The sequence below is a fragment of the Anabas testudineus genome, chromosome 14 (genome assembly GCF_900324465.2).
Source record: "Anabas testudineus chromosome 14, fAnaTes1.2, whole genome shotgun sequence".
NCBI lineage: Eukaryota > Metazoa > Chordata > Actinopteri > Anabantiformes > Anabantidae > Anabas > Anabas testudineus.
In genome coordinates this window covers 1,495,432-1,509,966 of record NC_046623.1, presented here as the reverse complement: position 1 = coordinate 1,509,966, position 14,535 = coordinate 1,495,432, and the positions used below count along the sequence as shown (strand labels likewise).

At 38.8% G+C, this 14,535-nt stretch overlaps 1 protein-coding gene across 3 annotated transcripts in view; it reads left to right on the top strand.

The window, feature by feature from the left end:
• The window catches only part of opcml (opioid binding protein/cell adhesion molecule-like), a 262,498-nt gene that overhangs the window by 178,053 nt on the left and 69,910 nt on the right, over positions 1–14,535 (top strand). The window lies entirely within an intron of this gene.

Here is a 14,535-nt window from a genome sequence, read left to right as displayed (position 1 = left end):
TGAACTTCATGAAAACCAGTTCAACTTTTTGATATTCACTTTCATGAAATGATAATTACCATTGAGTATTTTTCACACTGTATAATTCATGATGATATCTCATTAACTCTTAATTGATGCTGAGAAGCATCAGGCCATGCTTTTAGTCAAACAATAGACAAGTATATTCTCGCACAGACAAGGAAGCACGTTTCCAATTATATTTCCCATGGATTTTATCTGTCCTTTTTCGAGTCCTTGAATAACCCAACCATCTGGATACTTCAAGCTGACTCTAAAAAACAGCCATGAGATCGGCAGAAGGAGCAGAGATAGTCTTTGATACACCAACAAAACAATGGTGGTGCTCTGTGTTGTTCACACCAAAGTAGGAATGCACCTGCTCTAACAGTAAGTCTGTATATGAGAGCAACAGTGTGCGTCACTGCTTCGAGGGTAGCAAACCGTAAGCCGCCTCCTGATAGGTCATTTTTGCCATGTAAAATTCAAGAAATGAACAAGTAATAGTGATATAGTGTAAGATGTTAATGATTATGTTAATCTCGCTCCTGTTTGCAAGATCACATTCAATAACTCTCATCGAGTGCACATAAAATACTGAGCACTGCAATAGACTTACAACCGATTAATTTAAGATAAAGAAAATATATATTAGCTCTAACTGCAGCACTGATTTCTGCTGTTTCTCAGCATAAATCTCTGGATGGCTAGCTAAACCAGACACATGTTTTAGAGGCAGTAGTTCTGTTGGTAGGGGGGCCAGTGGTTTGACTCCTACTGTCCAACAACAATTTCCCTAAGGAGATCAATAAAATAGTATAAAAAAATCTTGAGTTTCTTTCTATGCTGCAGGAGTCACTGACAGCTTGTTCCTCAGTCGGAGTTAACCAGGTGAAATTCCTGGTGAGACTAAATCATCATGATGTAGAATTTAGTATTACATTATTGTAGACGACATATACAGTACATGTATGTACATGACAGGTTTCCACAGAGGTTTTTCTTTCAGTTTTCTTTCTAGTAACTTTCCCTGAGGTAAAGGTCATTGAGGGAATTCAGATTTGCATTTCCACAGCAGACACAAATCCCTGGTAACATTAAGCGTATTATCTCGCTGACATATCAAAGGCGTGACAATGCAGCTAGTACGTGTAAAATGTGGTAATGGATCAGTCAGCAATGGCTATTGCTGCAGGCAATGCCTCAATAGTTCCTGCACCTTCAGAGACTATTACTTCTCAATCCAGGGACCTTTTTGGAAGTTGCCACTACTATCTTGGAAGTAAATCTATCCCCCGTTGGAAATGCAGGTAGAGGGAATCAGTTCCTCAAAGGGTTCTTATATGTTCTGCTTTGGGCGAAAAATAAATAAAAAATAAATAAATAAATAAATAAAAAGGAATAAGACAGAATGCATGTTTGTGAAGATATTTTTAGTTGTTGCTAATACAAATGGGAGAGGCAGCTGTAAAATCTATTTCTGAGCTCTCTCGTGTTTTGGATTAAAATCTGAGATTGACTCTCTCCAGGCTTGAAAAACATTGATGCTTCCATTTGAAGAGGTAGTGTCAGTGTCTGCTTTACAATGCAAGTGAGCACTTTGTCACTGATCTCCCTATGAATTCTTGATACACACTTGTTTGTCTGACATTACATGGCAGAGAGGGAATGGATGGCTGACTGGAGAGGAGCCTAGTGTAATAATTATTTCATACGACCTTTTGTGCTGTATAGTTTCTGTATCAGTGTGGTGGCAGTAGTGAAGCAGAATGTGATATTTTATGTATGCAATCCTGCTGTTTAATTGGTTAAAGGGAAAAACATGCAGGGAAATAGCATAGACTGGTATTTTTCCTGTCCTTACCATATTTTTAGGACCGAATGTGGTGAAATGTTGGGCTGACCTAATTACACACACGATGAATACAGTGTTACAGTAATTCACTGATACCATAATTGTCATTTTATTGTTAAACTTTGTGAGAGTTGGGTATTTTTAGGAAGAAGCAGGAATTTATGTCACACCCTGGAGTTACAAATGAATGGATTCAGTACATATTGCCACCTTTATGGAAAGACACATGGAGAAGTCTGTGGGGGAATGTTAGTGGTTCCTTTCGTCCCCATAGGCGTTCTTTTCCATAGCACCTCAGAAATGGAGATTGGTGTTGAACCTGTACACCGAGGACTCTGGAGGCTAGCATCAATCAGCTCAGTGACCTTGTCAGCTGTTACCCTCAGGAATATAGGGCATCTACTTCCATGGCCAGTGCACACAGGGAGTGGACTGCCTTCAGTTAAGCCACACTACAAGAAATAGTATTGTGGAGTCCTTTGTAATGCATAATATGGATATATTCAAGGACTAGAAGTGGCAGAGAAGGAGCCAAGGACTCTGAATCAACATCAAGTGGTAGTTATGCTGTGATGCCAACTTCAAGGACTTCAGCTCTGTTTCCTTAATGAGCAAAGGGCTTTGCAGTTTTCCACTTATTGACCGTCGCTGGAACACCGCTTATTTTTTAGTGTAGCTGCACCTAAGTTAGGTAGAGGTTGGCTAGTTGGTGAATTGATAGCACCAAGATGATGTTTACAGGTGAAAATGCATTGAAACTGGGTTTCTTTCCTTAGAGTCTTGCATAAATTCCAGGATTGCTAATATTTGGAATATTGTTCCCCATATTAGGACAACTACTGTATATCCTGGTAACACATACATTCACAACCCAATCATGCTACACTGGCACTAAGATGCTGCAGAAGCCACCATCATAGTTAAGAGTGAGAGTCAGGGATCACATATGACTAAAAGAAAGTATAATCTTATTATATTTCAAATATAAAATTTATAATAAATGTATAATATAATATATATTATATATATATTTATAATATATATTTTTTAACAGTTCAGCTGTTATGTTGGTGCATGCTTTGACAGAAATGAAATCTCCTGCCTGGATACATTTTATTTGTATATGTTCATTATCTATACTTTATAACTTGCCATTTATATTAATTGTCAATATATTAATATAAAATATAACCTGGTTTTAATTACATTCCCTAAAAATAAATCCATTTTCAATTGCACTTTAGTTTAGTTATGAAACGGATACAGCAAGTGTACAGTGAGTCATGCAGTCTGCTCTCTATCTGATCCATCTGGCTGTAATGTGTTTCATGACGAGAAACAGAGCAGGCCATCACAGGAGGGCCCAGTATTTTGCCTTGGGTTGTAGATTTATCCAAACTTTGCTGTGTCGGCGTGAAAGCAGTTGATAAAAGACAAGCTTTTCTTTGACCACTCTTCAGGTGTTTAGTAAACTTCCAGGAGCGATGCTAGAGTAGCTCAGTGGTTTACAGTGTTGCCCTAGAGCGGACAAGGGCTGTGTTCATGTCAGACATTTGACATTGTCTATTCACATGCAGGTCAGCTAGTGGAGGGGATGTTTAGTTCCTCATTGATTATATATGTGTATTAATTTTGAGATGGAGATGCAACCTGCACAAGGTTACATATGATTTCATGCTGCCTTATGCTGCCACTCTCTGTGACCCTGAAAGCCTGGAAAAGACACTGACTATATGAAAAATATCAGTAGATTTTATTTTGATTCAATATCACATATATTGCAAATTCTAGATTTTTTTTTATTAGACTATTGCAGACATGGCTGGGACATTGAGGCTACTCCTCAAGGCAAGCATGCTTCAAATTCCTGGAAGATTATTTATTCCTAAAGCTACGTTGGTGCCATGTCCATGTCATGGCCCATCATCATTTAACTCCCAAGGGTCTCTTCCTGGGTTTTTTTCTCTATGTTATATACACACTTCAAAATGCCTGTGTCATTTCTGATATTGTGTTTATGTCCTGACAGGAGCATTTGTTCTTGTTAAACTTTTTTTTTAATTTTGCACATTGAGCCTAAACAGAGTTTAAATGGATGGTGTGTAATTAAATTTGACCTACAGTACATGTAATGAATGGATGGAAGATGTTCATCATGGAACCTGTAATCCTTTTGACATAAAGTCAATGATCATTACAGATGGATTACTCTAAAGACAATAATTACAATGAACAATCAACATTGAAGACTGATTATAGTCTGTCTCAACCAAAGTACTGTGGCTAACAATAGTCAATTTTCTTATTTATTCAACCACACTTAAATGTTGATATTTGGGGTTTAACCACTTGGCAAATGGATTGTGCTTTTTTCTGTTTTGACAGCAAAGGCTCAGAAGCTCATACAGAGGAGTCCAAACAAACATAATAAACTGATAGGACAGGAAGGCAGGAAGTAACTAACACATAACTAGAAAAGGGCCCAAATGGTCAGCTCTGTAGCTCCAGCAGGAGGGAAGCTGAATTCCTCAGAAGAGACGACAGAGTGACAGGGGGAGACAACAGGGCACAGGTGTGGGAGCTGAGTGCTGATGAGCCGAGATGAGTCTTCAGGGAAACAGGGAGAGACCAGACAGAGGGAGGGGCTGTACCTGAGAATGAGAAGGTAACAACTGGTGAGAGACAGGCAGAGAAGGAAAGAAAACAGGATGCTGCAAGAAACCATGACAATTAAGGTTATTTTCTGTCCTATGCTCATTTGCTGTTCTGCTGTCAATGGTTGGAAAATGAAACCTTCCATTTAAGTGTGACTTGTAGAATTAATAAGATATGAATGATGTAGTTAATCAGCGTTGCAAACCAACAGCTGCATTATAAAGTAGTAAAGATATTATAAAGTTTATAATGATATTTAATATATTCTATATTGAAACAGTACATCCTTCGGTACTGAACAACACCTTTATTTTGGCACCATGGTTACATTTTATAAATAAACCTTATCCCTGCAACATCAGCTGCTCCTGTCACTGGTGCCAATCTAGATTTTGCTTCCTGAATAAATATCAATCAGTGGAGACAGATTCAATTAATTCTTGAACAATTTAGCCATGGTCACAGATTGGGATATTACCTTGCAGCAATGTTGTACTGTATTTTATTAAAACAAGAGGCAAGTTGGTGTTTACAGCAACTGGTTACTAAACAACCAGGATTGCTCTGTTCTACATGTAGGCAGCACTGTGTCTAATACCTTTTTTTTTATTTCACATACACAGTATGAACACTCTACACTCAAATATAAGCAAGGCTTGACAGCAACATTCACAAATCAGTACTTTAATGTCACAGTAAGGATACAGATTTTCTCTGTCATAATTCCAGTCTATGGAATTTATGTAATGCATTTTCACTCCCCTTACACACACTTATCTCACACTTCATCTTCTTCATAGTTGCAGTAACTAATGGTACAGCAACATGAAACCAGCCTGGCAATTTGCATGATTTAAGTGCTGTATGTGCATGTGCTCATTAATTTCTCTTGGAATGTGATCTGACACACTTCGTCTCCCGTTTTGCCTCTCTTCCTATCATCCGACAGTCAGGATATCAGTAACACTGCTTCTCTGCATTGGTTTGTCAAGGAAAATTTAGGGCTGCCCTGTAAGTCTCTGTAAATGTGAGGAATGTATGAAGGTGGTTTTCATGACGTTTTCCTGCCATTGGTTTGATCAGTGAGGAAAAGGTGCAAAAAGAAGATTTAGAGATCCACTACTCTTCTGTTGTCAGTGCACCATTAATAGCAACATGAGCCCAGTATGCTCCTTGGGCTCATGTTTAACACAGCGTAGTTCCATGAAATCCTACTGAAGTATAAGAAGACTGACACACACACACACGCACGCGCTTACACACAACAGTGACACAGGTGTATGAGGTCTGGGTCCCGCAGCTTACAGGGGAGAAGCACTTTGGTGAAAGGTAGACTGAAATACTTTGTTGAGCTCAGAATCATTTGATGCTTTAGCTGCAGGGGGAAAGTCTGTCATCAGGCTTAGCAGAGTTTAACTGCTACGTTCATGAAAAAATGCCATTACAGGGTGGACTGCTGAGAAATGGTGACGATGCATGAGTCTCAGGCCCAGTAGAAGAAAGCTTAGCATGTGGCACACTGGGACGCACTGGGGAGCCATCTTTTGTGCCTATCTCTGCAAAGCTTAAATGGCTCCAGCAGATTTCCTTTAGGGATTCCAACTAAGAGAACAGTGGTTAAATCTTTCTGTTTGATTGTATCAGTAGAAAATGCAGCTTGTTTATAAGAACAATACTTGCTGTTTCACCTTTTGTCAATACTGAGTTACATTGACGTCAGTCTTTCATTGACTATGCAGTTTTTTCAGCTGGCTTTGTATGGATGTAACAGATTATTTACTGATATTTAGAGGTGCTGGCAAGTGCACTTTGTTACCTTCAGACAAAGCCAGTGTACATGCTTACCCTTATTCCCACACTAGTGTCAGCACTTTGGTTTTCATATAAAGCTTAAGTGCAAAGACACGAGCCCTTGCAATATATTATGCATGGCACGGACAGTACAGTGCTTGTACAGTTTAGTGCCCTTTTAATGTCCAAATGTCCCGAATCCTAATCAGAATTCACGTGGTGAACTGTTTATGAAGCTGGGCAGAGTGCTTGAAGAAAGTAGGGTGCTTGCTGAGAACTTAGCATAACACTGGATTAAAGAAGTTTCCCTAAAATAATTATATTCTCCTGGCTGTTTGGCCATTACCCCAACCCCAGCCCCCATCTCCCAGACGGTGCCAAGAGCACTCTCATCTTAGACTTATTAAAACTATGTCGGTATATGGCTTCCTCTGCAAGCCAAGATGAAGGAGCCAGTGAATGGAGACTTTGTTAGTCTGTTTAGTCTTCTCAGCAGTACTGCCACACATTGCAAACGTGGGTCTGGACTGTAGGGAGCCTCTGCATGGTTGACGCTTCACACATTTGCTCCCATGGGAAGCCATTTGATTCATATGCCCATTTGAAGACATCAGTTTGAGAGAAACATATGGCATCTACTGAACAAAACGCTCGTGCACAATGATATGTTAGAAGGCAAAAGTAACTCAATTCAATTATAAAATACCCTAAACGGACTACAGGATTATCCTCTTTAGTTTCGTCAAGTGTAATGATGTAGTTCTGTGTTTTTCTGATTAGGGTCCAAGCCTGTCTCAGTCATAAAGAGAAGGAGAAAAGAGAAAGCATCGGTCCTTTCAATTGAATGCACACTGGTCTAATAAGCTTCAGGGCTCATTATAGAGTAGAGAGAGGCTTCTCTCTTTCTCACAAAATGCAAGTAATGAGGCATTTGAAATATTCCACAACATTAGGATAACTGAAATTGGAGAGGAAGCCCTATAAGCTTTGCTTTAAAAGTGCTTGTTCTTTCCTGAGGCTGATGGGATTTCGCTTTCAATTTCTCACCTACAGAGCTCAATGGCTATTTGGCCCAGACTGTACTGTTTCCATTTTCCTTTTTGGTACAATGGCTGTTTTCACACAAAGAACACATGCAGAGATGTTAAAGCATTTTCCTTGGCTTTCATATTTTATATTCAACTGCACTGTGTGGTCTATTAATTATTTGCTCTGAGACGTTTTTACATCCTATCCTGCAGTTTGTGACACTCTGATGTCTGACTTCTGGAAGTGGTAGTAAAATCAGGTGCAGTTCTTGGGATCCTGAGATGTTTTTCAGAACTGAACAATGATACACTCCTCTGAAGGGTAGTCAGTCTGCATATTCTTAAAAGTAAGCCCTGTTTGAGCTGATGGGGCCCATTGCTAAGGAGATTATCTCCTGTTTTTGAGGCGTGAAGCAGCTTAGCAATTCATCCCTATGGACAAGAAGCTAGTCCATTGCAGAGGCTCAAACCACATCTATCTTTTAAACAAAAATTGCCAGGATAGAACGGCAACATGACACTTTTTTTTAATTCCTCGGTGTTTAACTCAGAATCTCACAATTACGTTGTGATACACTGATTAGTGTTGGTTTAATCTACCTTAGAAAGTTATGTTTGCATTTTGAAGAGTTTATTCTCCTAATTACCTTCTGGTAATGTGATCATTAGCTGATGGTGCACTTACTGCGCTGTAGTCAAAAGGGTGTCAGCTGAAGTACATTATTAGTAAGAACTCTGTTTTGTCATTATCCGTGCATTATCCTAATAGCTTGTCTTCCTATGGGTCACGTGATTGCTGGAGCCTATCCCAGCTAACATTGGGCGAGAGGCAGGCGACACCCTGGACAGGTTGCCAGTCTATCACATGGCTAACATACAGAGACAGACAAACATTTACACCTATGGGCAATTTAGAGTCAGCGATTAACCTAACACGCATGACTCATGGACAGTTGGAGGAAGCTGTAGTACCTGAAGAGAACCCACACAGACATGGAGAGAATGTGAAAACTCCACACAGAAAGCTGTGAGGCAACAGTGCTTAACACTACACCACCGTGCCATCCTTTTCATCATTATGTTAACAGAACGTGATCCAGACAGCATTTAATGCAAGACTCCAGTGTGTGGTTGGGGTTAGGCAGGAAAGACACCTATATTGGAAAATATTGGAAAAATATTGTGACTTTGTTTTAAAAAAATGTGTTTGAAATGAAATCAGATCACAATCTTTCTCTACCAGTCATCCACGAACAATAATTTTCTCATTGACAAAAAACTTTAGGTGCTGCCTAAACCTTGTTTATTTAGTGCCTAAACCTAACCCAAGGTCTTATTGCTTAATCTAAACCAAATAGCTTTGCTTGCACGGTTGTCATGCAGTGTTTTTGACTCTTTGGGGGGAAAATAAATGTTACATAAGACAGCAACTACCATTTTTGCAACTGATGCCAAAAGGGGTGCTATTTCAAACAGATGTCTGCCTCTGTTGGTGGGGGCTCTCTTAAATCAGACACTCATGTGGGTCATGTGAAAATATCCTCATTATGTTAATAGAAAATATAATCCAAATGCGATTGAAAACATACTTAAGAACATTTTATGTTGCAATCATCTATGTGGCTGTAAATTCTGAGCCTGCGATTGAAATACAGAGTAAAATCAGATGCATTTACATCACTGTAGGTGCACTCATGAAGACACATCATGGTTTTCACTTATGGACATTTGTCCTTTAATGCATATGAATATTTTTTTATTGATCTAATTATCTAATGAATCATGCTTCAGGCCTAATTGGATCATGTCTAATTATCCTTGGGTCTTTTTGGCATATTCACACTTTTTCGAACACAAATGCCTTTTTATGTTTAGGTGGTGATTTAGGTGGAAGAAGATGTGCTGTAGCTGCAATATTTGAGACAAAATAACTGGTGGTCCAGATCCAGATTAGCTCAACAGCTTTACCTGGAGTGCAGAACTACACATGCCAGGGTGGAGCTTTGCCATGAAAGGCAGACTGATTGTTCAGTTACAAGCTGGGATATCCAGTAATCATTCATTCTGTGCCAGCAAAGCCAACTCTTTTTGTGATGACATAGATCAAAGGAGAGAGTTGAGGCTGTGTTTCCTGCCTGGGGCAACCGTCTCAGCTAGACTGGCAGTTTCTGATTTTGGCTGTTTCTATCTAAGAATCAACTTTACTTGCATTGCATTTATTTAACTTTGGCTGCTGAGAAACATACTTCATCTGGTTGCAGATTTAAGCGGCCCTGTTCCCTCTAAAAATTAACGTGTTGACTCAAAGGAAATAAATGCAACCGTTTGCATTAACCTTAACAAAGTTATGACAAGATCTGGTGAAATGAAGTTGAACCAACATGCTACACCGCACAAGGGGAAATAGCTTTTCTGCTAGACTTAAAAGCATTTTTTTACTACATACTAATTACTGGCAGAATAAACACAGATTTTTTTAAGTTACCTGCTCATAAATATTAAGATGCTACAAGTAGTTTTTTCCAGGATTTAGAGGAAACATTTAGGAAACAATTACTATAAACATTAGCACAAGCTTTTTTTTATGTTATTAATCAGTTAAATAATAATTTATAATTTATTAATCCCCTTGGGGAAACTCTTGTGGACAGGTAGCTGCATTTTAGGGTTCAGGGTTCAGTGTCTTATCCACTGTTAGGATGCCTGTCAACAAATATTATGATTTCAAAATGCAAGAATCTTTATTGTGGTCACAACAAACCCAAATATGATATACTGGTGAGCACAAATAAATGGTTTCATATTCCAAAAACACAACGATGGTGATGAATAAGGGATCCCTTGCTGGGGGTCAAATTTTGAATTCTGAAAGACATATTTTAGAAATATATGTAACATATGCACCTCTATTTTAATATCCGTCTAAATACCCCTTTTTATGCATCTTTTTGAAAACCTTTGAGCTGAGTGTTTACTTGCATTTAAAATAAGTGTATGCATGCATCCAACACTTAAGGCATTACGTATGTGTGTGTGCAGAGTGCACGGAGGAGTGAGAAAAGAAAGACATGCCATCAGAGCAGAGCAATTATGTGTGAATTTAACAAAAAGTCTAATGATCTGAAGTGAAGACAAAGTATCTCATACTGAAATCCTTTGATGTATTGGTCTAACAATAAGAAAATACCGCTGGCTGATTCCTATACTGGCTGCAAAGGGATCACTATTAAGAGGCTAGTTTAGGCCAAGCCTCCCCAAAACGCTCATTTCTTAAAAGTTTTAGTAAATCACTTGGCTTGTATGTTAGATGGCTGATTGTTATACAGTGACATAGCACATGTGTGTATGTGTGATTCTCCCCTCCTACTCCCAGTTCCAAGAAAAACCAATATACCACCAAGATAATAGTTAATTAAATTATTTTTGATTCAGATATGAGTCAAACAAAACAAAAGTGTTACAAATCCCAAAGTTTCCTAACCGAAATAAAGCTCCAAAATAAAAGACAGGGTTTCTAACCTAAAGCTAAGACTAATATCCTTCATAAAACAATTGTAAAATAAAATAAACTGTGCCCACGGTTACAATAATGTACTCAATATATACAGAAAAGATTTGTCTTTACATTCACACAGCTCACTTAACTAATTCCATTTCATAAATACACAACTTTCAAGTAGTTGAAGCAGATTCTCAATAAAGGGGTTTGATTGGAAGCAACAGGGGATGAAGAGGACGCAGGCTGTTGTCATCTGTTGTTATCTAACCCATCATCACTAGGGACTGTATGGTGGCTTTATGACAGATACTGAGGCAACACAGACGGCATAAGCAACTACAGGGGACAAAAGAACACAACTCTCTTGTGCAACATACTTTTTGAGCATGTCAATAAGGCACACGCAGGTTTTTCTTCCGATCCGGTGTGTGGATACTACAGTATAATCTGTTTTGCTGAACTGCTTACTGTACAATAATATAGACCCAGGGTTGTAACAGAGACTAGCGTGGTGATCCCACCATTTACTTAGCCTTGCCTGCCTGTGAATTTATATGTACTAATAGGAGCCCACGGCTATTCAGATCAAACACTGCAAAGTGACTTATCTGTGTTGCTGCACTAAGAAAAGACATAAAGTTGAACCACTTATTTTTCTGAGCAAACTAAAATCTACCAGCAAATTCACATAAACACCATCATCCACCTACTCATCCATTATCTTAAGCAGTGATTAGGATTTGAATTAAACTTAAATGTATAGAATTAAATGTGAATGAAAAAGAACCATTGTGACTTGTTCAATGATGTGTTAGAACAGTTTCCCCTTCAGTTCATTAAATCTCTGCAGCTTCTTTCCGCAGCAGGACAGATGTGCCAGGCCAGAGCGGAGTGACATTACACCGCCGATGCTATTAAAAGGCAAGAGGCAGCCGCCTTAAAATAGCAATGGAAATATTGTGCTAGACATTTTGCCACTCGGCTTTGCTAATTGTTATTTGTGCAATGAGCAGGTTAATTTAGTGAGAAAGAGAGCGAGCAAGAGAGAGAGAGAGACTTTGACAGACAACCAGCACTAGAAAAGTTTGCTGACCTTTAAAATTGTCTGTGTATTTTGGTATTAAAAAGCAAACGGTGGTGTAAAGGACACAAATAAACCTGACCTGTAGACCTGTTTGGCTTTTGATAACAGACAGGTGAGAGGTCTGTTCAGACAAAGCAGTGCAATGTTCCTGATCTTCTTCCCACCTCTATAAACATTTTATCAGTGTTTCAGCCCCACCTCCCACCCCTCGACTCTCGCACACACCACCCTCCCCAGGCTTGATGACTTGGCGCTTGCTATGTGTGAAGATAGGTTAATGTTACCTAACACATATCTGTGGGAAAACAGACTTCACTTCCCCCCCAAAAAATCTGCTTCTGGTTCTTAGGAACGATGTGTGTGTTTGTGTGTGTGTGTGTGTGTGTGTGTGTGTGTGTGTTCCAATCAAACTTCAAAAATGTGCCTCAGTGGACTTTACAATCTGTACAATATCGACATGCTCTGTTCTGTTAGACCCTGGAATCAGATACAGGAAAAACTCCTCAAAACAGTCTCAGGAAGTTTTATTATTTATTATTTATTTCTTAAATGTTATGTAAAGTAAAATATTTTCTTTGAATAAAGTTATTTTATAGAAGTAGTTATTTTAGACAAGGACTTTTTTCAGCATATTCTCTTTGCTAGCATATGGACTGTGCATAGTCCTTTTGAGAATATGCATGCATCACTAAAAACGAAGAATCTAGTTTGCAGTGGATCAAAAAAGTCTGTTTTGAGGGAGAGCGCGAGATTTAGTTATTCATTTGTTTATGCAATCGATACTTCTCATTTTATAATGTTAAATTGTGTTTAGATCTTTTCACATTCTGAAGGGTAATGGTCTGGACCTTGGAGGACGATGCATGGTTGGAGCTTCTGGATTTATGTGTGGGTTCTAAAACAGTAACAGGACACACTGAATTTAGCAAACAGGCAAAAGTTCAGCAGTGAAAACAATTATTCAGATCTGTACATGACCATTTGTGCTAGTTACACTTTCTTGTAAATGCACAGTCGGGACATTTGGATCATAAGACGACTTTGCCCGCTCTCCATGGTTACGCCTCAACTTTTTTTAATAATGAGGCTGGGGGTGCTGAAATCTCCTGCAGCACACAAAACTGATTGATTGGCATATGGTGCTTTTTTTGCACGCTGAAGCGCTAGTATACATCTGGATTGCCATCTTTCCAGACATCAATGGTTTGCATGTGGTCTCTTTAATTAAATATCAACAGTTGAGATCGGCCAGAAAATTCTCAGTGGTGGGTAGAGAGGCACTCAACTTTTTTTTACTTACATGTATAAATGAATGATATTTCCTGTAACTATCCCCAACTCTGCTAAAATTGTGGCAGTGTTAGCGGCAGTAGGAAAACGCCTCGGGTTTCTTGCTCATAAATTACAATCTTGTTGCTCTCTCATCATATTTAATTGCATCAAACTGTTTATTTGTACACTGACTATACATAGTCTAGTTGTGATGTGAAGCTGGGAGCCACATCAGACAGTTTTGACACACTATTTTTCGCCTCAAGTTTGCCCCAAGCCACCGAGAAGGACTTGTGTTGCGACCAGAATCTGACACTTCTTATCTGTCCAGAGCTTAACATTAACATGCTGGCATTTGCAATAGTTATTTTTGGCTACTTGAAATGTTGATCCATTTCAGAGATTACATAGACTGTAAATAGGTGGTTATACTCGTTGAATGTAAGCCTCTTTTGATAAGAGCTCAGAATGTAAAAGTAATATCATATCTTCTTCCTATCTCATTGATTGATCACATTTCCCGGCCCTCAGTTGTACTTAGCATGCCAAGAGTAAAGGTTCTATTACAGCCTGGAAAGTGTACATTTTTAATAATGGAGGCTTGGATTACATGGAGGATCGTGTGTGTGTGTGTGTGTGTTTGACCTTTATGAGGCATAACAAGAGCAAACAACTCATCAGTGAATCCAAACTCATAGCTTGAACATTACTCTAAATACTTTGAACACATCTTTAGGACACACTAATGTTCTCTCAACCAATTCTGGTGTTCCCAAGTCATTGAATAGTCATTATTACCATCAACTACATGCTGCAGTTTCAAACAGTTTTTCTTTCTTTTTATTTTTTAACTACATCATTTTTGTAGTGTTTGGAAGTGTAACCATGAAAACAATCATCTTGAACAAGTCTTTACTTAATACAGGGCGGGCTCTAAGTGCTGGTTTGAGCTAGGGCAGATACTAACCACTGAAATGGGTGGTTGTGTTGAGCTAGATAAATGTGGAGGATGAGTACTGTCCAGTGCCCTTCGGTTTTTAGAGTCAGGGCATGAAAACAAGTATTACTGATAATACCAAATATCTAAGAAAATTGCAAAATTTATTTGTCTTCTTCAATTCTGATTGTCATGAAACATGGAAAGTACGGAATTGTGTTTTGCATTCCAAGAAACCTCCAGTTCTTTCTAGTTGGGAATACTCCATTTAGTAATGATGGGGACAAGAAATGTTTTTGAATTGTGAAAAATGTCATCGGAGACGCCAAACCACACTCCTGCTGGCAGAACACATTGTCAATAGAAGGTCACATCTATAATACATTTTTCTACTGACTCTGACCAGAGCTAGGT